At 43.0% G+C, this 26,577-nt stretch overlaps 1 long non-coding RNA gene across 1 annotated transcript in view; it reads right to left on the bottom strand.

Moving 5' to 3' along the window:
• The window catches only part of LOC133556692 (uncharacterized), a 97,655-nt gene extending 91,477 nt beyond the window's left edge, over positions 1–6,178 (bottom strand). Inside the window, exon 1 of the long non-coding RNA XR_009807569.1 lies at positions 5,997–6,178. This is a non-coding gene — a long non-coding RNA (uncharacterized LOC133556692). The remainder of the gene's footprint in view (positions 1–5,996) is intronic.
• Between the last annotated feature and the right edge of the window lie 20,399 nt (positions 6,179–26,577).

The raw sequence follows: 26,577 nt of genomic DNA, 5'->3' as shown, positions 1-26,577 counted from the left end.
GAGCGGAGAGGCGGGGCGTGCCGGGAGCGACGCCGCAATCTAGATCAGGTGCGTGGCTCGCACACCGGTAAACAATCTCCGAATCTCCTCGCAGTGTATAAGAGGGGAGAAGGAGGAGAGATCCGGGCAGAAGGAGGAGAGTCCGCAGCAGTGACTGGAGAGCAACCGGAAGCAAGACGCGAGAGACGAGGAGCGAGACACGGAGCGCGAGCAGTGGGAGCGACGACGGTGAAAAAGACATCTGTTATTGAAATATAAAAGAGTCAAACCTGCTAGAGAGAGATGTCCTTCCTGGGTGGTCAGTGGAACCCGAGCGGCGACCGGGAAGGTTGTCCACACAGCTGTTGCCATGTAATCAGGGAAAGTCCAAATAAATCTACAAGGGCACAGGTGTACGCCTTCCTCCACCATCCATCCATTTTCTACCGCTTGTCCCTTTTGGGGTCGTGGGGTGTCGCTGGAGCCTATCTCGGCTGCATTCGAGCGGTAGGTGGGGTACATCCTGGACAAGTCGCCACCTCATCGCAGGGCCAACACAGATAGACAGACAACATTCACACACTAGGGCCAATTTAGTGTTGCCAATCAATCTATCCCAGGTGTATGTCTTTGGAAGTGGGAGGAAGCCGGAGTACCCGGAGGGAACCCACGCTGTCACGGGGAGAACATGCAAACTCCACACAGAAAGATCCCGAGCCTGGGATTGAACCCAGGACTGCAGGACCTTTGGATTGTGAGGCAGACGCACGAACCCCTCTTCCACCGTGAAGCCCGCAGTTAATCCAAATTGTGAACTTTAATTAAGCACCGGCGTCAGAATAGTTGTATCTAAGTTATCACAAAACTTTTGTGTTTCAATGAGTTCCTGGCGAGAGGACAACAGCTGTCTTTGATCCTACCAAGAAGAAAGCTTGTAAAACTCCACTCTGTCGGATGGGAAACAACATGAAGGGGTTCAGTTTCTTTGATGTATTGTAAATCACAGAAAGATTTTGTCTTGACCCGAGAACTACAAAGCGGAGAAAGAGCAGGACCTGACTCCCAGCCAGGCACATTTTCTTTGAACTGTTTTATGACCATTTTTTTAACTGTTTGTAATCAAAGGCCATAGCTGTTCACGACCCCCCTCCCTTAGAAACAGCTGTTGCCATGTAATCAGGGAAGCCTATAAGAGCCGCTCTATTCTGCCTATAAAGGAGGGGTGTAAAACGTAAAACATGCGGGCGTTTTATCTGGACCGCGGGATGAGTTTACTAAGTATAAAAAGGAGCTGACATTTTTGAATGAAAGAAACTGCTCTTCTAAATGTGTCCACTAGATGTCGCAATAGCAATTATTTGTATCTTTGTAGACGATGCTACATATGTAAAAAAACAACAACAAAAAAACACGTTAGTGCACCAGTCGAGGAAAATGAGCAAACTACGTAAATAACATCGTGTAATTTGTTTTTTACATCGTTTTTCTTTATCTTGATTGATTGAAAGTTAACACCAATGAGTTGATTGTTGAACATTGTCACATAATTAATTCAGAGAGTATAAATAAGGACAAATAAAGGTGGAATACTTTTAACCCAAACATGTTAGCGTAAAATATATATACTGTATATATGATTTGTACATTTTCAGAATGTGCTTGATCCATTTCTAAGCAAAGTAAACGATCTGAAGTTGTCTTTATTTTTAAGTTATCGTGCATGGCACTTTTAGAGTAATTGTGTGTAAGTTATCACACAACTCTTATGCTTAAAGGCCGTTGCTATAGTTATTATCAATTGTGTTAAAGTTGTATATTTTGTATCTGTGCAAAGGGACATCATCTCGTATCAGTGTCTGTGTCCAGAACATCGAGTGCCTTGACGCAGACAAAGCAGAAATAGGGCGATATCACGAGTGTCAGCACATTTGCATTTCATGAATGGTTATATCTTGTGTCGAACTGGGGTTGCTAAAATTCCCCCACCTCCTTCAGCAGCAGCTTCAGTGATGTAACCAGGGACCTCCCAAATAAATACTGGAGCATGTGGGCTGGATTCTAGAGTGTCGTTTGGATCTGTAACTAGAGTACAGCCCAAAAACGTTTCTCCCACCTGTTCCCAATTAGCCTGTTCACCCGTGGGATGTTCCAAATAGGTGTCTGGCAGTGTTATAGTGTCATCTTTATTGTTAGTTTTTAGGCCAAAATGCATCAATTCTCCTTTTTTGTCTACACACCGTGTCTGCTTGTAAGTACTCAGTGATTGTGTGCTGCCGAACACGCTCCTCTCCTTGTAAACCCAGTAATATAATGCCTGTTAAAAAAAAATAAAAAATTGGGAACTGATGCTTTTCAGAGTATAACACTGTTTTTGATTCATTAGTACCACGATACTATACTAGAACCGGTATACAAACCCTAGGACTTCATGTTGCTAGAAAACGTTGGACGTGATGGTGCACCAAGAGTCAAGTACAGCAGGAATGGGTTTTAGGTACTCTTGGCATTAAAAGCATGTCTTCCTTAAAGTCCCCTTGAAGCTTTTAAGTCTTCAAAGTAATCCTCTCTGTCCAAACCTTTTGCCCCAGACATCATTTGCAGTTTGGGCACCACATATAGGACGCATGCCACCCGGCACGTGTATTTTAGCGCAGATTTGGATTAAGACGTCTTTGCGAAAACAGATTTTCCTTGACCATACATGTTGCAAATTGTGCAACTTTTATAGTGGAAGAAGTAGAGTAGTAAAGTGTGTTTTTTAGGGCAACAATACACCAAAGCAGTAAAAAAAACTATATTTTGCTTCGAAATACACTATATTGCCAAAAGTTTTTGGCCACCTGCCTTGACTCACATATGAACTTGAAGTGCCATCCCATTCCTAGCTCATAGGGTTCAATTTGACGTCGGTCCACTTTTTGCAGCTATTACAGTTTCAACTCTTCTGGGAAGGCTGTCCACAAGGTTGCGGAGTTTGTTTATAGGAATTGTCGACCATTCTTCCAAAAGCGCATTGGTGAGGTCACACATGTTGGTCGAGAAGGCCGGGCTCTTAGTCTCCGTTCTAATTTCATCCCAAATGTGTTTTGTTGGGTTCAGGTCAGGACTCTGTGCAGGCCAGTCAAGTGCATCCACACCAGACTCTGTCACCCATGTCTTTATGGACCTTTTTTTGTGCACTAGTGCACAGTTGCGTTGGAAGATGAAGGGGCCCGCTCCAAACTGTTCCCACAAGGATGGGAGCATGGAATTTTCCAATATGTTTTGGTGAAGTGAAGTGTGAAGTGAATAATATTTATATAGCACTTTTCTCAAGTGACTCAAAGCGCTTTACATAGTGAAACCCAATATCCATGTTACATTTTTTTAAACCAGTGTGGGTGGCACTGGGAGCAGGTGGGTAAAGTGTCTTGCCCAAGGACACAACGGCAGGGACGAGGATGGAACCTGGAACCCTCAAGTTACTGGCACGGCCACTCTACCAACCGAGCTACGGGTATCCTGTAGCATTCAAAGTTCCTTTCACTGAAAATAAGGGGCAAAGCCCAACTCCTGAAAAACAACCACACACCATAATTCCTCCTCCACCAAATTTCATACTCGGCACAGTGCAGTCCGAAACGTACCGTTCTCCTGGCAACCTCCATACCCAGACTCGTCCATCAGATTGTCAGATGGAAAAGTGTGATTCTGTCAGAGTTTGTTTGTGATGAACCCCAAGATGCAGAGAAGGAGGCAAGCATTTTGAAGGTAAACATGGTTTTAATTGAAAACAATAGAACTAGAACATACAAAAGGATACTAACACAAAGCGCGCACGAGGCGGATGACAAAATAAGGGAGCTAGCATGGGAGCTAGAAAATAAAAGGAGCTTAACATGGAAGTTAGGATAGTGGGTAGCGAGCAGGAAAACAGAAGTCGTAACGTGTAGTACAAAACAAACTGGAAGCATGGAACAAAAAACAGTAAGCTACAAACATCTAACGGGTATACAGTAGCTTACCGCTAAGCTGCAAATACAAGACACGGCACGAAATGACAGGAGCGACAAGAGCGACATCGACAAGATAATAATCCAGCACCGACTGGAAGACAAAGCAAGTACGAATAGGAGCGGGTTGATTGGCACCAGGTGTGACCAGGTGCTAATCAGCCGCAGCTGAGAGGAAACAGCACACAGGGAGACAAACAGGAAGCTGAACCAAAATAAGAGTGCTGACAGGAACTAAGAACAGGAAATACTAAACACACACAGAGGAAAAACTAAAACACAAACAAACTGTCAGTGGCAAGCCTGACAGATTCATCCCTCTTGGTGATGTATAGCTTAGATGCAGCTACTCGGCCATGGAAACCCATTCCATGAAGCTCTCTGTGTACTGTACGTGGGCTAATTGGAAGGTCACATGAAGTTTGGAGCTCTGTAGCAACTGACTGTGCGGAAAGTCTGCAACCTTTTTGCACTATGGGCTTCAGCATTTCCTGACCCCTCTCTGAGTTGCTGTTGTTCCCAAACTCTTCCCTTTTCTTATAATAAAGCCGACAGTTGAGTTTGGAATATTAAGCAGCGAGGAAATTTCTCGACTGGATTTGTTGCACAGTTGGCATCCTATGACAGTTCCACGCTGGAAATCAAGGCCCATTCTTTCACAAATGTTTGTAGAAACACTCTCCATGCGTAAGTGCTTGATTTTATACACCGGGCCAAGTGTTTAGGGCACCTGATTCTAATTATTTGAATGGGTGGCCAATATAGTGTAATTCTATGTGTCATACTTGATCATTTCGCGATATTGCCATATTTTTTCTGAAAGGATTTAGTAGAGAACATCGACGATTAAGTTCGCAACTTTTGGTCGCTAATAAAAAAGCCTTGCCTGTACCGGAAGTAGCAGACGATGTGAGCGTGACGTCACGGGTTGTGGAGCTCCTCACATCTGAACATTGTTTAAAATCATGGCCACCAGCAGCAAGAGCGATTCGGAACGAGAAAGCGACGATTTCCCCATTAATTTGAGCGAGGCTGAAAGATTTGTGGATGAGGAAAGTGAGAGTGAAGGACTAGAATTTTTTTTTAAAAAGACTATACAATAGGAGCGATTCAGATGTTATTAGACACATTTACTAGGATAATTCTGGAAAATCCTGTATCTGCTTATTGTGTTACTAGTGTTTTAGTGAGATTATATGGTCGTACCTATACAACCTGAAGGTCGGCCCCGCACCTTTCTTCAGCACCAGTCGACGGGTGGTGGCAATGCCCATCTCTGACCTTCGCAAGGAACCCTCTTCGAAACACGATCTTTTGAATTTTTCCTTGCATAATACACTGTACTTTGTATGTGTGGTCCAATCCAACCGTGTTCGCTTGACATCTCTGTTCCATAGTAAAGCTTAGCCGTCATTTTTTGGGAATGTAAACAATGAAACACCGGCTGTGTTTTTTGTTGCTAAAGGCGGCCGCTGTCACGCCTGTAAGATTATGTTTTGTTTTTTGCCATGTTTGGTCAGGTTATGTTTAGTTTTTGGGATATTTAGTTCTGTCTTTGCACTTCCTGGTTTGTTTTCGTCTCCATGCCAACCCATTAGTTTTACCTGGTCTCCTAGTCACGTCCCTGTCTTCAGCCTCACACCTGTTTTCACTAATCATCACAGCTGCTATTTAAGTCATTCTTTTTCTGTCTTCGTCCTGGCATCTTCATTTACCCATGCTGTTCCTACCTTCATGCCCTCGTTCACAGTTCCATGCCATGTAAGTTTTTGTTTATAGTTCAAAGTTAATTGCCTTTGTGCTAAGTCGTTTGTTTATGTCCATAGTTTATGCCATAGTGCAAGTGTTTGTTTCCATAGCCAATTTTTGTACCTCCACTGTGAGCGCTTTTTGTTTGTCTTTTGTGAGTTCCATCCATCCATCCATTTTCTACCGCTTATTCCCTTTCCGGGTCGCACGGGGTGCTGGCGCCTATCTCAGCTACAATCGTGCGGAAGGCGGGGTACACCCTGGACAAGTCGCCACCTCATCACAGGGCCAACACAGATAGACAGACAACATTCACACTCACATTCACACACTAGGGCCAATTTAGTGTTGCCAATCAACCTATCCCCAGGTGCTTGTCTTTGGAGGTGGGAGGATGCCGGAGTACCCGGAGGGAACCCACGCATTCACGGGGAGAACATGCAAACTCCACACAGAAAGATCCCGAGCCTGGATTTGAACCCAGGACTGCCAAAGATGTACTCACATTCACGTCTCGCTCATGCCAAATTCCCTCTGCGTCGAAGAAACAGCCTTAATCCAAGTCGTAGTTTGACAGCCGCAATACACCGCTTCCCACTTACAGCTTTCTTCTTTGACGTCTCCATTATTCATTGAATAAATTGCAAAAGATTCAGCAACACAGAAGTCCAGAATACTGTGGAATTATGCGATGAAAACAGACGACTTATAGCTGGGAACGGGAACTGGCACACGTCATCTGTCATGCCTGTTAATCTGGGTTTATGTTTGATCATGTTATGTTTTGTTTTTGGACTCTTGTTTCCCGTTTTTGCACTTCCTGGTTTTGTTGGTTTCCATAGTTACTCATTAGTTTCCACCTGGTCTCCAAGTCACGCCCCTGCCCTCAGCCTCACACCTGTTTCTCATCATTATAGTCACTATTTAAGTCATTTGTGTTTCTGTCCCTCGGCCTGGGAACTTTGCTTATGCTGTACTACTTGCTACATGCTTGTGCTACATGCTACTTACTATGACCACGCACCTACCTTGCCTTGCCACACTGATGATTGTTTTGACCACGCCACGTAAGATCTTGTTTGTATTTATGCCTCTGTGCAAGTTTGTTTTGTACCTTTTAATAGTATCTTTTGTCTATTTGTATATAGTCACGCCATTGTGCAGTTTTGTTTGGAGTTTAGTCTAGGTCAGGGGTAGGGAACCTATGGCTCGGGAGCCAGATGTGGTTCTTTTGATGACTGCATCTGGCTCTCGGATAAATCTGAGCTGGCATTGCTTAACACAATAAATAATGAATAATTCCACTTGTAATCACAGTGTTAAAAATAATGTTCAAAATATAAAACATTCTAATGCATTTTTAATTCCATCCATTCCTTTCTACCGCACCTGTTCAAGAAGTTGCGTTAATGGTAAGACGTTATTTATTTATTATTGGTTAGTGTGGGGCTTGCCCTCCTGGGGGTTCTTCAGACCACCAAGCACCGACATGAGAGCCTGTTTCAGGGTTACAATATTGTTTTATTTTTCAATAAGTCCCTCAGTTGCTTTCCAGCAATTGTATTTTTCTTTTTCGTTTTCGCTCGCGCTCTGGCTCCAGCCCCAACCCCGTCTCTCCTCCTGGCTGCTGCTTATAACAGAGTGACAGGTGATTAGATAACAAGGCCCAGGTGGGCCATCTATGCACCTGTCGCTGATTTAGAGGCCGGTCCTGGCACACCCCAGTTCATTGCAGGCCCACAGGCCACGCCCCTCCATAGTTAGCTTCAGAATAACAATGTTATTACACAGAATAAGAGACCTATTATACTCTAGAAATGTTGGTCTTACTTAAAAATGCATGTTTTTAGTTGTGTTCAGTGTTAAAAAAAATATTATATGGCTCTTACGGAAATAAATTTTAAAATATTTGGCTTTTTGGCTCTCAGCCAAAAAGGTTCCCGACCCCTGGTCTAGGTTATTATCCGCCACTGAGCGCGCCCTTTGTTTATCCATTTTTGTATTATAGTATATAGATAAATTAATCATGCACTCACATTCTCGCCTGGCTCGTTCCAAATTTCCTCTGCATCGAAGAAGCAAAATAAATCCTAGTCAAAGTCCTGACATCATCATACCGCGACGTAGGATACTTCGGCGCGAAATTTAAAATTGCAATTTATTAAACTAACCCGACGTATTGGCATTTTTTGCAATGTTAATATTTCATCATTGCTTCACGGTGGCAGAGGGGTTAATGCGTCTGCCTCACAATACGAAGGTCCTGCAGTCCTGGGTTCAAATCCAGGCTCGGGATCTTTCTGTGTGGAGTTTGCATATTCTCCCCGTGAATGCGTGGGTTCCCTCCGGGTACTCCGGCTTCCTCCCACTTCCAAAGACATGCACCTGGGGATAGGTTGATTGGCAACACTAAATTGGCCCTAGTGTGTGAATGTGAGTGTGAATGTTGTCTGTCTATCTGTGTTGGCCCTGCGATGAGGTGGCGACTTGTCCAGGGTGTACCCCGCCTTCCGCCCGATTGTAGCTGAGATAGGCGCCAGCGCCCCCCGCGACCCCAAAAAAGGGAACAAGCGGTAGAAAATGGATGGAAAAATTGAATATTTCATCATTGATATATAAACTATCAAACTGCGTGGTTGGTAGTAGTGGGTTTCAGTCGGCCTTTCAATACACAGTTATGAAATGTTGCAAATCAGGATGAGTTTGTTTACAGGGGGGGAGAAAAAAAAAAGAACAATCCACTCCGAGTAACACTAGCAACATCAAATTTGGAGAACAAGCCAATTCATTTGGGACAGGTAACCATGGTAACGCACAGTGAGTAGGAGCAAAAGAGAGTGGATATATTTCAAAGGGAATGATATCATGCAACGATGGCAGACCAATAAAATCGTCGAGTGGAGTCGTCCCAGCAACCTGCGAATGCATGCCGGTGTCAAACTCAAACATGTATGGATCTTCCTCGTCTCTCCCCTCCTACACGCCCCGCTGACATTTCTGCTCACATATGTTTTTCCATAAGGAGACCCCCTCCAGGAGAACTGGAAGACGGGAAAAACCCCACTCTCATGTGGGTCAGCGTACAGGATGGAGTGGACATTATTCACAGCTGCACTGAGCAAACACACACTCCTCTGTCCCGCTCTCCGGAGTCGCCGCGCGACGTCCCACGGTGAGGCTTAATTAAATCTTTACCACACACTCCTCTTTCATCCCTCTTCATCTGCCATGTTGGCAATCCAATGACTGTGTCATCTGTGCACGTTTATTAAAGCTGGGGGGTCTTGGTGGGTGTGGTCAAACAGTGCCTCGCATTGTCATTTCTACAAAACCCCCTTTCCACATGAGCTGGGAAATTGTGTTAGATGTAGATATAAACGGAATACAATGATTTGCAAATCCTTTTCAACCCATATTCAATTGAATGCACTACAAAGACAAGATATTTGATGTTCAAACTCATAAACTTTATTTTTTCTTTTGCAAATAATGATTAATTTAGAATTTCATAGCTGCAACATGTGCCAAAGTAGTTGGGAAAGGGCATGTTCACCACTGTGTTACATCACCTTTTCTTTTAACAACACTCAATAAACGTTTGGGAAATGAGGAAACTAATTGTTGAAGCTTTGAAAGTGGAATTCTTTCCCATTTTTATTGTATGGAGAGCTTCAGTCGTTCAACAGTCCTTGGTCTCCATTGTCGTATTTTACGCTTCATAATGCGCCACACATTTTTGATGGGAGACAGGTCTGGACTGCAGGTGGGCCAGGAAAGTACCCGGACTCTTTTTTTATGAAGCCACACTGTTGTAACACGTGCTGAATGTGGCCTGGCATTGTCTTGCTGAAATAAGCAGGGGTGTCCATGAAAAAGACGGCGCTTAGATGGCAGCATATGTTGTTCCAAAACCTGTATGTACCTTTCAGCATTAATAATGCCTTCACAGATGTGTAAGTTACCCAGGCCTTGGGCACTAATGCACCCCCATACCATCACAGATGCTGACTTTTGAACTTTGCGTCAAAAACAGTCTGGATGGTTCGCTTCTCCTTTGGTCCGGATGACACGATGTTGAATATTTTCAAAAACAATTTGAAATGTGGACTTGTCAGACCACAGAACACTTTTCCACTTTGCATTAGTCCATCTTAGATGATCTCAGGCCCAGAGAAGCCGGCGGCGTTTCTGGATGTTGTTGATAAATGGCTTTCGCTTTGAATGGTAGAGCTTTAAGTTGCACTTACAGATGTAGCGACGAACTGTATTTAGTGACAGTGGTTTTCTGAAGTGTTCCTGAGACCATGTGGTGATATCATTTGGAGGTTGATGTCGGTTTTTGATACAGTGCCATGTGAGGGATCGAAGGTCACAGTCATTCAATGTTGGTTTCCGGCCATGCCGCTTACATGGAGTGATTTCTCCAGATCCTCTGAATCTTTTGATGGTATTATGGACCGTAGATGTTGAAATCCCTAAATTTCTTGCAATTGCTCTTTGAGAAACGTTGTTCTTAAACTGTTTGACTATTTGCTCACGCAGTTGTGAACAAAGGGGTGTACCTCGCTCCATCCTTTCTTGTGAAAGACTGAGCATTTTTTGGGAAGCTGTTTTTATACCCAATCACGGCACCCACCTGTTCCCAATTATCCTGCACACCTGTGGGATTTTCCAAATAAGTGTTTGATGAGCATTCCTCAATGTTATCAGTATTTTTTGCCACCTTTCCCAACTCTTTGTCACGTGTTGCTGGCATCAAATTCTAAAGTTAATGTCTATTTGCAAAAAAAAAAACAAGTTTATCAGTTTGAACATCAAATATGTTGTCTTTGTAGCATATTCAACTGAATATGGGTTGAAAATGATTTGCAAATCATTGTATTCCGTTTATATTTACATCTAACACAGTTTCCCAACTCATATGGAAACGGGGTTTGTATTGGTGGCTGTAAGCTCGTTATGTAATGACAAGGAGAGGGCATGCAGTCATATCACACATGCAAAAAATATTCTCAGTCGCGGTTTGGTCGTTTTTTTTAAACACTAACCGATCTCATGTGTAGCCTTTTTAAACACAAGAGCCATCATACATCATTCAGGGAGCTTTTCTCCTAAGTGGGAAACAATAACGGTTTTGTGCCTCAGTGAGGCGGAAAGAGTGAGGCCCTTCTTCATGTCGACATTGTTTACCCTTTGTTGGACACAACAGTACAATGTCAAGGCCGACCCTAATTGAGTGACACTGCGGGCTGTGTGTAGCAGATGCTGGTACGAGTCACCATGCAAACACAACTAAGGCCCTGCTATACTCAGTTCCAAATAACGGGTTAAAAATAGCGAGTAGTGTTTGTGAGGTACTCCACATTCATGACATCATATGGTCCAACTTGCACACTAAAAAAAAGGCTGGGTTATTTTGATAACCCAATTTATGAGTTGCGAGTCTCGGGTTAAATTTCGGAGCCAACTCTACATGCCCCTAAAGCTGACCAACACGCCCGACTGTAGTCAGCTGGAGGCGTGTCTTAATGAAATTAAACAATGGATGTCCGCTAACTTTTTGCAACTCAACGCCAAGAAAACGGAAATGCTGATTATCGGTCCTGCTAGACACCGACCTCTATTTAATAATACAACTTTAACATTTGACAACCAAACAATTAAACACGGCGACTCAGTAAAGAATCTGGGTATTATCTTCGACCCAACTCTCTCGTTTGAGGCACACATTAAAAGCGTTACTAAACGGCCTTCTTTCATCTCCGTAATATCGCTAAAATTCGCTCCATTTTGTCCACTAAAGACGCCGAGATCATTATCCATGCATTTGTTACGTCTCGTCTCGACTACTGTAACGTATTATTTTCAGGTCTCCCCATGTCTAGCATTAAAAGATTACAGTTGGTACAAAATGCGGCTGCTAGACTTTTGACAAGAACAAGAAAGTTTGATCACATTACGCCTGTACTGGCTCACCTGCACTGGCTTCCTGTGCCCTTAAGATGTGTCTTTAAGGTTTTACTACTTACGTATAAAATACTACACGGTCTAGCTCCAGCCTATCTTGCCGATTGTATTGTACCATATGTCCCGGCAAGAAATCTGCGTTCAAAAGACTCCGGCTTATTAGTGATTCCCGGAGCCCAAAAAAAGTCTGCGGGCGATAGAGCGTTTTCCGTTTGGGCTCCAGTACTCTGGAATGCCCTCCCGGTAACAGTTCGAGATGCTACCTCAGTAGAAGCATTTAAGTCTCACCTTAAAACTCATTTGTATACTCTAGCCCAGTGGTTCTCAAATGGGGGTACACGTACCCTTGGGGGTACTTGAAGGTATGCCAAGGGGTAAGTGAGATTTAAAAAACAAATATTCTAAAAATAGCAACAATTCAAAAATCCTTTATAAATATATTTATTGAATAATACGTCAACAAAATATGTATGTTTAAATCAGGGGTTCCAAACTCATTTTAGCTCAGCGGCCGCATGGAAGAAAATGCATGTGGGTCAGACGGTTAAAATCATGCCATAATAACTTAAATATACAACTACAACAACTTCAGATTGTTTTTGTTTTTTTTGCCAAAATAGAACAAGCACATTCTGAAAATGTACATATCACAAATAATCGTTTTGTCAAAACACTTCAAGTTAGTGAAAAATTCTGAGGAAAAAAATGTGCAGTTTCAAAAGCACAATGAAGAACACAATGAACTTAGACTTTACCTCAGTATATAAGTTCATAAACTGTGAAAATAAATACAACAATGCAATATTCAGTGTTGACAGCTACATTTTTTGTGGACATGTACCATAAATATTGATGTTAAAGATTTCTTTTTTTTGTGTAGAAATGTTTAGAATTAAGTTCATGAATCCAGAAGGATCTCTTGCAATCCCCAAAAACGGCACTTTAAGTTGATGATTACTTCTATGTGTAGAAATATGTATTCATAATTGAATCACTTGTTTATTTTTCAACAAGTTTTTAGTTATTTGTATATCTTTTTTTCCAAATAGTTCAAAAAAGACCACTACAAATGAGCTAAATTTTGCACTGTTATACAATTTAATAAATCAGAAACTGATGACATAGTGCTGTATTTTACTTCTTTATCTCTTTTTTTCAACCAATAATGCTTTGCTCTGATTAGGGGGTACTTGAATTAAAAAAATGTTCACAAGGGGTACATCACTGAAAAAAGGTTGAGAACCACTGCTCTAGCCTTTAAATAGACCCCCTTTTTAGACCAGTTGATCTGCTGTTTCTTTTCTTGTTCTCCTCTGTCCCCCTCTCCCTTGTGGAGGGCACAGGTCAGGTGGCCATGGATGAAGTACTGGCTGTCCAGAGTCGGGACCCAGGATGGACCTCGTGTGTATCAGCTGGGGACATCTCTGCGCTGCTGATCCACCTCCGCTTGGGATGGTTTCCTGCCGGCTCCACTATGGACGGGACTCTCGCTACTATATTGGATCCACTTTGGACTGGACTCTCACCGTTATGGGGTGGTTGCCCGCATATGCGGTCCTCTCCAAGGTTCCTCATAGTCATCATTGTCACTGTCACCGACGTCCCATTGGGTGTGAGTTTTTCCTTGCCCTTATGTGGGCTCTACCGAGGATGTCGTTGGGGTTTGTGCAGCCCTTTGAGACACTTGTGATTTAGGGCTATATAAATAAACATTGATTGATTGATTGATTGAGTTATTCCTGCCTGGCAGTCTTGTTTGCTCATGCAACAAGTTAGGTTAATACTCCTTTGAGTCCTGTTTCTATGTAAGATTTCCAGTGCTAGTTTTTTGCCTTAGCTCCCTGTGCAATTGATTCATGTTAAATAAATCACTTTCCTACCTGCACACTGCCTCCGGAGTCCCGTCTGCATCCTGGGAAAACAATCCGGTCGTAAACATGCGACCCCGATGTGACATAATATATGACAAGCCCCTGACCCTCCTAACATAGAACTGAGCACCAACGGCTGCAGCCTACTGACATCAGCCCGACAGGTAATAACGATGTTTATGCAATCCCCTGACATTGTTTGATGCATAGTTAACCCTCGTAGTGCCCCCGTCACTACTGGTCCGACGTTTCCTCCGCAAAATCGATAATCTACTCAAAGGCTCGTGTTTCACTTCATTGACTTGGGTCATGTTTATCGCATGTAAAAAGGACATAGCTTGCATTCAATGTATGGGAAATTGCACAGGAAATGGAAATAAATATGTCACGCCTTTGAATCAGGTTTTGTTTTGTTTTTTGGACTCAGCCCTCACACCCGTCACTAACTATGTCACTGCTATTTAAGCCATTTGGTTTCTGTTCCTCGGCCTGGCAACTTTGTACTTACCGACCTACTTACACCTCCTTCTAATGCCTACCACCTGCTACGCACTTTGCAAAGATCCATGTCTCGTTCTCAGTTCCATGTCATGTAAGTTTTTGTTTATAGTTCATTGTTATTCATGCCATTGAGCAAGTGTTTTGGTTTCATGTTTATAGTTATAGCCTCGGTTCTAGTCTTTTGTTTCATAGCCCAGTTTTTGTACCGCCTTTGTTTTTCTGTTGTTTTTTTTTTAATTATAGTGATAAATAAATAAAATATGTACTCACACTCTCGTTTGGCTCGTGCCAATCATCCTTTTTGCGTAGAAGAAACAAAACAAATCCAAGTCCATGTCTTGACATCCATCCATCCATCCATTTACTACCGCTTATTCCCTTTCGGGTTCGCGGGGGGCGCTGGCGCCTATCTCAGCTACAATCGGGCGGAAGGCGGGGTACACCCTGGACAAGTCGCCACCTCATCGCAGGGCCAACACAGATAGACAGACAACATTCACACTCACATTCACACACTAGGGCCAATTTAGTGTTGCCAATCAACCTATCCCCAGGTGCATGTCTTTGGAAGTGGGAGGAAGCTGGAGTACCCGGAGGGAACCCACGCATTCACGGGGAGAACATGCAAACTCCACACAGAAAGATCCCAAGCCTGGATTTGAACCCAGGACTGCAGGACCTTCGTATTGTGAGGCAGACGCACTAACCCCTCTGCCACCGTGAAGCCCCATGTCTTGACAAAATAGTTTTTTTAATTTTCTTCACAAATCTCCATTAAATCTGTCGCGATCGGAGGTGCAGCTTGCTGCGAAGTTTGTTCTCTCGGAATGCAGAACGGACAGCTCTGGACGATGAGATAGGAGATGATTTATTCAACATAAATCATAACCAAACCAAAAACAAGCAAAAAGGAAGCTAAGACAAAACTTAGCACAGGAAACACAGGAGGAAGAATCAGGAACATCAAAACGTAACAGTTGAATACCGCAAACAATGAAGCCACACCGACTGTGGCGAGCGACGCCAATAAATAGCTCACTGATTACGTGAACGTGCCGAGCACTAATCAGAGGCAAGTGAAACCAATTAGTACCCATGGTAACCAAAAGAAACACCCAAAGTGCACAAAACAGGAACTAAGGGAGTCCAAAACTAACAGATCATAACTAAACAAAACATGATCCGGGCGACGGATCATGACAAAATCAGTAAAAAAAAAAAAAAAAAGGTAGGACATGACTTGACCGAGGCTTGAACTTATATCCCTTGTTTTCTATGGAAACACCTTCACCACTGAGCTATTTAAATATCAGTAGATAAATGATAAATAAATGATAAATGGGTTACCATATTTCCTTGAATTGCCGCCGGGGCGCTAATTAATTTAAAACCTCTTCTCACTCCTGCGCTTACCAAAGGCATGCGGTAAAAGTAAGCATGCGCTAATTATTTCAAAACCTCTTCTCACTCCTGCACTTACCAAAGGCATGCAGTAAAAATGTGAGTGTGATGTAAGCTTGGACCCTAAATCCTACTGAATAGCTCTTAATCTTCTTCCCTTTATGCAATTTCAAATTACCGGTATCGAAATCAGCCTCCTCCATTTTGAAAAATATGACAGGGGAAGTGTCACTCGTGACATCACAAGTTTGACCAGGCGGTAATACTAAGCATGCGTTAATTATTTTGGGAAGCGAGTTTGACCCGGCAGTAATTCAAAGCAGGCGCATACTATATGCCCTGCGGCAATTCAAGGAAATACGGTATTCTTGTATAGCGCTTTTCTACCTTTAAGGTATACTCAAAGCGCTTTGACACTTTTTCCACATTCACCCATTCACCCTAACCATGACCCATCAGGAGCAAGGGTGAAGTGTCTTGCTCAAGGACACAATGGACGTGACTAGGTTGGTAGAAGGTGGGGATCGGACTCGGAACCCTCAGGTTGCTGGCACGGCCACTCACCCAAGTGCTCCACGATGTCTCCATTCAAGACTCACTATAGTTGACATGTTTAATTTAAGATTGTAATTATTCTAAGCAAAAGTGGGTCTCAAGTGATGGTAAATGTTGTTGTGGATGTACTGTTTGTATTATTAGTGTGATGCTGCTTAAGTTCCAACTCTTGTCAGGAAACAGTAAAAAAAAAAAAGAAAAATCTACTATACAGTAATAGTTGTGTTGTTTTCTCTCTCTCTTTTTCTTAATATTGTAATTTTACTGCCTTTTTTTTTTTACATCATGGCCACGTGACTATGGATGAAAACTGGCCCTTCTGGCTAATTCTGGCTTTTTTAACCAGGTGTAGTCAGTCATGTGTTTTATGAAATTGCATTGTCCTCTTTGAAATAAACTAATCTAATTTAATCTATCCATCCATCCATTTTCTACCGCTTATTCCCTTTCAGGTCACGAGGGGCGCTGGCGCCTATCTCAGCTACAATCGGGCGGAAGGCGGCGTACACCCTGGACAAGTCGCCACTTCATCGCAGGGCCAACACAGATAGACAGACAACATTCACACACTAGGGCCAATTTAGTGTTGCCAATCAACCTATCCCCAGGTGCATGTCTTTGGAAGTGGGAGGAAGCCGGAGTACCCGGAGGGAACCCATGCATTCACGGGGAGAACATGCAAACTCCACACAGAAAGATCCCGGGCCTGGATTTGAATCCAGGACTGCAGGACCTTCGTATTGTGAGGCAGACGCACTAACCCCTCTGCCACCGTGAAGCCCTAATTTAATCTAATCAAATAATTTTGAGTTCTATTATTTTTTTTAAATTGGTTTTACCCTCTAAAATCGTTTTTGATCATATTTAGTTTAATATTGCTTTTATATGTATTTACTTTTTTTTATTCAGTCATTGGTGGCGCTGAGGATAAATTTGAATATTGTTTCTAATATTGTTTTGCAGCACTTTGGAAACATTTCTGTTGTTTAAATGTGCTATAAAAATAAAATGGATTGGATTAAATAATTTAATCTAATTTCTTTGTATTTTATATTGGTTCCTTTATTAGTTGAACATCCATCCATCCATCCATTTTCTACCGCTTATTCCCTTTCGGGGTCGCAGGGGGCGCTGGCGCCTATCTCAGCTACAATCGGGCGGAAGGCAGGGTACACCCTGGACAAGTCGCCACCTCATCGCAGGGCCAACACAGATAGACAGACAACATTCACACTCACATTCACACACTAGGGCCAATTTAGTGTTGCCAATCAACCTATCCCCAGGTGCATGTCTTTGGAAGTGGGAGGAAGCCGGAGTACCCGGAGGGAACCCACGCATTCACGGGGAGAACATGCAAACTCCACACAGAAAGATCTCGAGCCTGGGATTGAACCCAGGACTGCAGGACCTTCGTATTGTGAGGCAGACGCACTAACCCCTCTGCCACCGTGAATTTAGTTGAACATATCAATAATAATAATAAATAATTCATTTTTTAACTTAATGAAATACACATTAACAATAAATGATAAATAAAATTTAAAAACTTAAAAATATAAATTATATTGTTGTAAATAATCAATTATTTACCTAACATTTTAAATAATAAATCTACATAATACATTATGAACATAATATTGCATTTCACCATTGCACCGGTCTCCTCTAGGTGGGCGGTGTCCTCTCCAAGGTTTCTCATTGTCAGCCCACCGGGTTGAGTTTTTCCTTGCCCTGATGTGGGATCTGAACCGAGGATGTCGTTGTGGCTTGTGCAGCCCTTTGAGACACTTGTGATTTACGGCTATATGAATAAACATGGATTGAGGGATACAAATGATAATAATAATAAATAATTAATTTTTTAACTTAATGAAATACAGGATAACAATAAATGATAAATACAATTTAAAAACCTAAAAATATAAATTATATTGTTGTAAATAATCAATTATTTACCTAACATTTTAAATAATAAATATACATAATACATTATGAACATAATATTGCATTTCACCATTGCACCGGTCTCCTCTAGGTGGGGGGTGTCCTCTCCAAGGTTTCTCATTGTCATCCCACCGGGTTAAGTTTTTCCTTGCCCTGATGTGGGATCTGAACCAAGGATGTGGTTGTGGCTTGTGCAGCCCTTTGAGACACTTGTGATTTAGGGCTATATAAATAAACATGGATTGAGTGATATGAAATATAATAATAATAAATAATACATTTTAAACTTAATAATATAAATAGTAATACTTTATAACATATCCTAGTTTAAAATGGATAACAAAAAAATGTAGTAATAAATAATAAAGTAACTTAATAATAGTAATTATAATAATGATAATTTAACCGCGACCCCGAAGGTAATAAGCGGTAGAAAATGGATGGATAATAATTTAATGAGTAATTTTCAAGACGGCTATCCTTTTTTTCTGGCTTGAGCATCTCCTCCCCACCCCCCCGAACCCCCCACCCAAAATGTCCTGAATGGCCTGAGGATATTTTGTAAAACTCCACAGCACTTCTTCTCCTCTCTGAGCTGCAATCTTATCGTGGTAGAGGAGTTTGCGTGTCCCAATGATCCTAGGAGCTATGTTGTCCGGGGGCATAAAGCCCCCTGGTAGGGTCTCCCAAGGCAAACAGGTTCTAGGTGAGGGATCAGACAAAGAGCAGCTCGAAGACCTTTATGAAGAAGAAAAATCATGGACCCAGATTTCCCTCGCCCGGACGCGGGTCACCGGGGCCCCCCTCCGGAGCCAGGCCCGGAGTTGGGGCACGATGGCGAGCGCCTGGTGGCCGGGCCTGTTCCCATGGGGCCCGGCTGGGCACAGCCCGAAGAGGCAACGTGGGTCACCCCTCCAATGGGCTCACCACCCATAGCAGGGGCCATAGAGGTCGGGTGCAATGTGAGCTGGGCGACAGCCGAAGGCAGGGCACTTGGCGGTCCGATCCTCGGCTACAGAAGCTAGCTCTTGGGACGTGGAACGTCACGTCACTGGGGGGAAAGAGCCTGAGCTAGTGCGCGAAGTCGAGAAATTCCGGCTGGATATAGTCGGACTCACTTCGACGCACAGCAAGGGCTCTGGAACCACTTCTCTCGAGAGGGATTGGACCCTCCTCCACTCTGGCGTTGCCGGCAGTGAGAGGCGACGGGCTGGGGTGGCAATTCTTGTTTCCCCCCGGCTCAAAGCCTGTACGTTGGAGTTCAACCCGGTGGACGAAAGGGTAGCCTCCCTCCGCCTTCGGGTGGGGGGACGGGTCCTGACTGTTGTTTGTGCTTATGCACCAAACAGCAGTTCAGAGTACCCACCCTTTTTGGGAACACTCGAGGGAGTACTGGAAAGTGCTCCCCGAGGTAATTCCCTTGTCCTACTGGGAGACTTCAACGCTCACGTTGGCAACGACAGTGAAACCTGGAGAGGCGTGATTGGGAAGAATGGCCGCCCGGATCTGAACCCGAGTGGTGTTTTGTTATTGGACTTTTGTGCTCGTCACAGTTTGTCCATAACAAACACCATGTTCAAACATAAGGGTGTCCATATGTGCACTTGGCACCAGGACACCCTAGGCCGCAGTTCCATGATCGACTTTGTAGTTGTGTCATCGGATTTGCGGCCTCATGTTATGGACACTCGGGTGAAGAGAGGGGCGGAGCTTTCTACCGATCACCACCTGGTGGTGAGTTGGCTGCGATGGTGGGGGAGGATGCCGGACAGACCTGGGAGGCCCAAACGCATTGTGAGGGTCTGCTGGGAACGTCTGGCAGAGTCTCCTGTCAGACAAAGTTTCAATTCCCACCTCCGGAAGAACTTTGAACATGTCACGAGGGAGGTGCGGGAGATTGAGTCCGAGTGGACCATATTCCGCACCTCTATTGTCGAGGCGGCAGATCGGAGCTCTGGCCGCAAGGTAGTTGGTGCCTGTCGGGGCGGCAATCCTAAAACCCCTTGGTGGACACCAGCGGTGAGGGATGCCGTCAAGCTGAAGAAGGAGTCCTATCGGGTCCTTTTGGCTCATAGGACTCCGGAGGCAGTGGACAGGTAACGACAGGCCAAGCGGTGTGCAGCTTCAGCGGTCGCAGAGGCAAAAACTCGGACATGGGAAGAGTTCGGGGAAGCCATGGAAAACGACTTCCGGACGGCTTCGAAGCGATTCTGGACCACCGTCCGCCGCCTCAGGAAGGGGAAGCAGTGCACTATCAACACCGTGTATGGTGCGGATGGTGTTCTGCTGACCTCAACTGCGGATGTTGTGGATAGGTGGAAGGAATACGTCGAAGACCTCCTCAATCCCACCAACACGTCTTCCTATGAGGAAGCAGTGCCTGGGGAATCTGTGGTGGACTCTCCTATTTCTGGGGCTGAGGTCGCTGAGGTAGTTAAAAAGCTCCTCGGTGGCAAGGCCCCAGGGGTGGACGAGATCCGCCCGGAGTTCCTTAAGGCTCTGGATGCTGTGGGGCTGTCTTGGTTGACAAGACTTTGCAGCATCGCGTGGACTTCGGGGGCGGTACCTCTGGATTGGCAGACCGGGGTGGTGGTTCCTCTCTTTAAGAAGGGGGACCGGAGGGTGTGTTCCAACTATCGTGGGATCACACTCCTCAGCCTTCCCGGTAAGGTTTATTCAGGTGTACTGGAGAGGAGGCTACGTCGGATAGTCGAACCTCGGATTCAGGAGGAACAGTGTGGTTTTCGTCCTGGTCGTGGAACTGTGGACCAGCTCTATACTCTCGGCAGGGTTCTTGAGGGTGCATGGGAGTTTGCCCAACCAGTCTACATGTGCTTTGTGGACTTGGAGAAGGCATTCGACCGTGTCCCTCGGGAAGTCCTGTGGGGAGTGCTCAGACAGTATGGGGTATCGGACTGTCTTATTGTGGCGGTCCGTTCCCTGTACGATCAGTGCCAGAGCTTGGTCCGCATTGCCGGCAGTAAGTCGAACACATTTCCAGTGAGGGTTGGACTCCGCCAAGGCTGTCCTTTGTCACCGATTCTGTTCATAACTTTCATGGACAGAATTTCTAGGCGCAGTCAAGGCGTTGAGGGGTTCCGGTTTGGTGGCCGCAGGATTAGGTCTCTTTTTTTTGCAGATGATGTGGTCCTGATGGCTTCATCTGACCGGGATCTTCAGCTCTCGCTGGATCGGTTCGCAGCCGAGTGTGAAGCGACCGGAATGAGAATCAGCACCTCCAAGTCCGAGTCCATGGTTCTCGCCCGGAAAAGGGTGGAGTGCCATCTCCGGGTTGGGGAGGAGACCCTGCCCCAAGTGGAGGAGTTCAAGTACCTAGGAGTCTTGTTCACGAGTGAGGGAAGAGTGGATCGTGAGATCGACAGGCGGATCGGTGCGGCGTCTTCAGTAATGCGGACGTTGTACCGATCCATTGTGGTGAAGAAGGAGCTGAGCCGGAAGGCAAAGCTCTCAATTTACCGGTCGATCTACGTTCCCATCCTCACCTATGGTCATGAGCTTTGGGTCATGACCGAAAGGATAAGATCCCGGGTACAAGCGGCCGAAATGAGTTTCCTCCGGGGCTCTCCCTTAGAGATAGGGTGAGAAGCTCTGCCATCCGGGAGGAGCTCAAAGTAAAGCCGCTGCTCCTTCACATCGAGAGGAGCCAGATGAGGTGGTTCGGGCATCTGGTCAGGATGCCACCCGAACGCCTCCCTAGGGAGGTGTTTAGGGCACGTCCAACCGGTAGGAGGCCACGGGGAAGACCCAGGACACGTTGGGAAGACTATGTCTCCCGGCTGGCCTGGGAACGCCTCGGGATCCCCCGGGAAGAGCTAGACAAAGTGGCTGGGGAGAGGGAAGTCTGGGTTTCCCTGCTTAGGCTGTTGCCCCCGCGACCCGACCTCGGATAAGCGGAAGATGATGGATGATGGATGGATGGATGGATGGATGAATAATACTTCAACAAAATAACACGGAACGACACAGGAGGTCCTTCATACCGACAGCCATCAGACTGTATAATGCATATGTTCCTTCTTGACTGCACTTAAATGTAGAATACATGTAGAATATATTTATATTATTCATATATTATATATGTCATATAGAATTTATTACTATTATTGTTTATTGTGAGCGAACTGTGGTGCTGAATTTCCCCAATAAAGTACTTTCTATTCTATTCTATTCTAAAATAAGAATGTAAGTTCATAGACTGTGAAAAGAAATAGAACAATGCAATATTCAGTGTTGACAGCTAGATTTTTTTTGGTGGACATGTTCCATAAATATTGATGTTAAATATTTCTTTTTTTGTGAAGAAATGTTTAGAATTAAGTTCATGAATCCAGATGGATCTCTATTACAATCCCCAAAGAGGGCACTTTAAGTTGATGATTACTTCTATGTGTAGAAAGCTTTATTCATAATTGAATCACTTGTTAATTTTTCAACAAGTTTTTAGTTATTTTTATATCATTTTTTTTCCAAATAGTTCAAGAAAGACCACTACAAATGAGCAATATTTTGCACTGTTATACAAATGGAAAAAAACAGAAACTGATGACATATTTTACTTCTTTATCTCTTTTTTCCAACCAAAAATGCTTTGCTCTGATTAGGGAGTACTTGAATTAAAAAAATATTCACAGGAGTTACATCACTGAAAAAAGGTTGAGAACCACTGCCATAAATGACCAAATATGATTCCTTACCAGACAAGGGATTATTGTAAAGAGGTCAGTAAAGTATAGCAGGGAGACAACAAAGCGCATTTAAAACATGGGATTAGTTCACTTTTTGCTCATCCAGCCATCAAATTACAGACGCAAACCAGCTTTTCTTGCTTCAGTGTGCTGATTTAACGGCGTCATCACGTATGTAATTAATTACACACGTGACTGGCAGCTGCCATCGTCCAGATGCACCTGAGTTCTGGGCCTCTGAGGGCTGTTTAAATGGGTCAACTCTCAAAATAACCTGTCTCTTAAAGAAGTGCCCCACCACCTTCCCCACCCTCTCTTTTATCATCCTCTTTTTTTTATTTTTTATAGCAAAACACAATCACAGAGTTTTACTTGAGTCCTGCAAAGAAGAACACCTTCCTATGTGGAGGAGCGCCTTAAAGAGGAGGGAAATTCTTCACTAAAAACACAAAGGATTTGCTGCTGAAAATTGTTCGACAAGAAAATAAAACGGACTGTTGGGTAGTAAGGGTAAGAAATGCAAGGAGGCTGTAAAAAAAAAACACTTGCCTTTCAGGAGTGAAGCAGCATATAATGTCCTCTGTGTCATTTGGATTCTGCTCTCCTTGCACTTTAGTGTGCAATGAAAACTTTTACTGGCATTAAAAAATAGCGCACTTGTCACTTTCTCAGGCAAAACAGAATATTCAACAGTGAAATGCGAAAGATAAGTTGCAGAAAGTTTGATTTTACTGCCTGGTAGGGAATGGTGTAAACTAGAGATGTCCGATAATGTCTTTTTTGCCGATATTCCGATATTGTCCAACTCTTAATTACCGATTCCCATATCAACCGATATATACGGTCGTGGATTTAACACATTATTATGCCTAATTTTGTTGTGATGCCCCGCTGGGTGCATTAAACAATGTAACAAAGTTTTCCAAAATAAAAATGAAGTTATGGAAAAAAAATTCCAATTATTATTGAAGTCCCAAAGTGCTTTTTTTTTAACATGGCTCAAAACAGCAGCTTGGAATTTGGGCCATGCTCTCCCTGAGAGAGCATGAGGATGTGGAGGGGGGCGGCAGGGTTGTGTATATTGTAGCATCCAGGAAGAGTTAGTGCTGCAAGGGATTCTGGGTATTTGTTCTGTTGTGTTACGGTACGGATATTCTCCCGAAATGTGTTTGTCATTCTTGTTTGGTGTGGGTTCACAGTGAGGCGCTTATTTGTAACAGTGTTAAAGTTGTTTATACGGCCACCCTTAGTGTGACCTGTATGGCTGTTGAACAAATATGCTTTGCATTCACTTGTGTGTGTGAAAAACTGTAGATATTATGTGACTGGGGCCACATAAAATAATGTGCCGGTCCAGATTTGGCCCCCAGGCCTGGAGTGTGTCACCTGTGATGAACAATATATGGTTTTCTGCTTTAAAGCCAAACTGACCTTCTACTATCTCTAAACTTTTAAGAGAGACACATCAAACATGCATGACTGAACTCATACGTTCCTCTTTTGCTCACGCTCGGTTTGTTTGTTTTTATTATTCATGACTTTCTGTGACTTACACTTGTGTCATTGTCTGAAGGACCCACTGATGCTGTAATCATGAACCACTGTTACTGCACTGTATGATTAATATACCGATAAATGTATTAAAGCAGCTTTAATTTCTGTTTAAATTGTCACTGCACCACTTTGCATCTTATCAAGCTCTCAAATCTTACAATAAATTCAAACTATTCTTTAGCACTGAGTAATGTGTGGATATGAGGAATATGCAAAGGCTCATACAGATATCAAGTAATAGATATATTATTTAAAACCTACTCACTGCTCTGAGTTCTGTATGAAATATGCATAACGGCTTGTCAGATGAGAGCAATGTATACACTACAGTATACAGTATACTGTACAGGCTTACGCCACCTTGTGGTCAAAGTAAAAGTTTCTAATATGAACTGCATGGACAACAATTAGTTAAAATACAGTTTTCTTCATTATTGGTCTGACTCTGTTCTGCTGCAAATACAATGGTGTAATTTTGTGCTGTCACATTATTATTTTCTTTCAATCAGATAAATCACTCTTTTAATTTTGGATTAACCATCAAAAATCACAAATTATTTACCAGCTTGCAACATTTTAATTAACTTTAAGACTCACATTTTTGAACACAAATACAATTTATATATATATATATATATATATATATATATATATATATATGTATATGTATATGTATAGAAAAAATATAAGTATATATAAATAATACGGTAAGTGTACATATATACGGTATATACACAGAGTGTATATATATATGTACACACACACACATATATATATATATATATATATATATATATATATATATGTATATTTATAAAAAGGATTTTATAAAATTCCCTGAAGAGCAGAGAAACCTGCGAAACAGGCTTCTAGGGCTGAAACAGCCTCTGTGTTTTTTCCTGATAAACATATATGTGAAGTGAAGTGAATTATATTTATATAGTGCTTTTTCTCTAGTGACTCAAAGTGCTTTACATAGTGAAACCCAATATCTAAGTTACATTTAAACCAGTGTGGGTGGCACTGGGAGCAGGTGGGTAAAGTGTCTTGCCCAAGGACACAACGACAGTGACTAGGATGGCAGAAGCGGGAATCGAATCTGCAACCCTCAAGTTGCTGGAGCGGCCACTCTAACAACCGATCTATGCCGCCCCATTTAATATTCATATTATAATTGCCAAAACATGTAACTCAAAAAAAAAAATAATAATATATATATATATATATATATATATATATTACAATATGAATATTAAATGAAAGGTAATATGAATATCTGCCTATATATGTAAGTGTATTATACATTTTATATCAACACTTTATCTCTTAAGCGGGATATAATTTACAGAGAAAATAAATTAAGGATACTGCAAGCACAGAAAACATAAGCAATACAACGCTGTATGATAAAGTGAAGTGAATTCAATTTATATAGCGCTTTTCTCTAGTGACTCAAAGCGTAGTGAAACCCATTATCTGAAGTTACATTTAAACCAGTTAGGGTGGCACTGGGAGCAGGTGACTGAAGTCCTTAGCCCAAGGACACAACGGCAGTGACTATGGATGGCGGAAGCGGGGATCGAACCTGGAACTCTCAACCCACAAACTCAACATTGCTGAATCCATCCATTTGTTGATCATACACTTTATTGGGCATGTTCATATCTCAACATAATCATCAACATTTGCACATCATATAATATAAAGATTGAATATAACACCAATTTACATTTAATTTGATAATCCATCATGATTTTCATTATACATTCCCATTTTTTACATCAAGTCAGCACATCAGGTTTTGATTCTTTCATTTACATTTATGTTCTATATATATTTTTTTCTATGTGGCAGACAATCATTTCCATTCAAACTGACGATAATTTATTTTTTTCCCACAATGATTATACGATGCGTAAACAAAGCAAATGATTTTACATTCACAGTCAAATATCGTCACTATAAATCAGGGGTCTCAAACACGCGGCCCGTGAGACGTTATTTTGCGGCGCGCACCTTGATGTGAAAATGTAATGTTGGTGCGGCCTGCGAGTTTTACATGAATGGCACTTTGCAACGTCATACTTTTATACCCTCGATTTTTCCAGGAGGCTCCCAATGTCAGTGCCCCTCCAGGGATAATCATTGTCTCTAATTTCACCTTAACAACAATATTAAGAGGGCACCCTGGAGGCACTGCCTTAAACGTCCTCTTCAACCTGTATATATCGCGTGCCAGCCCAGTCACATGTTGTCGTCAATTTTAATAGACGCAGTCAGCTACTGCAAGACATAGTTGATCAACAGCCACACAGGTCACACTGAGGGTTGCTGTATAAACAACTTTAACACTGT

Source organism: Nerophis ophidion, linkage group LG07, assembly GCF_033978795.1.
Source record: "Nerophis ophidion isolate RoL-2023_Sa linkage group LG07, RoL_Noph_v1.0, whole genome shotgun sequence".
Classification (NCBI taxonomy): Eukaryota; Metazoa; Chordata; class Actinopteri; order Syngnathiformes; family Syngnathidae; genus Nerophis; species Nerophis ophidion.
Note: the sequence above shows the minus strand (reverse complement) of the source record. Positions and strands in the feature narration are given on the sequence as shown.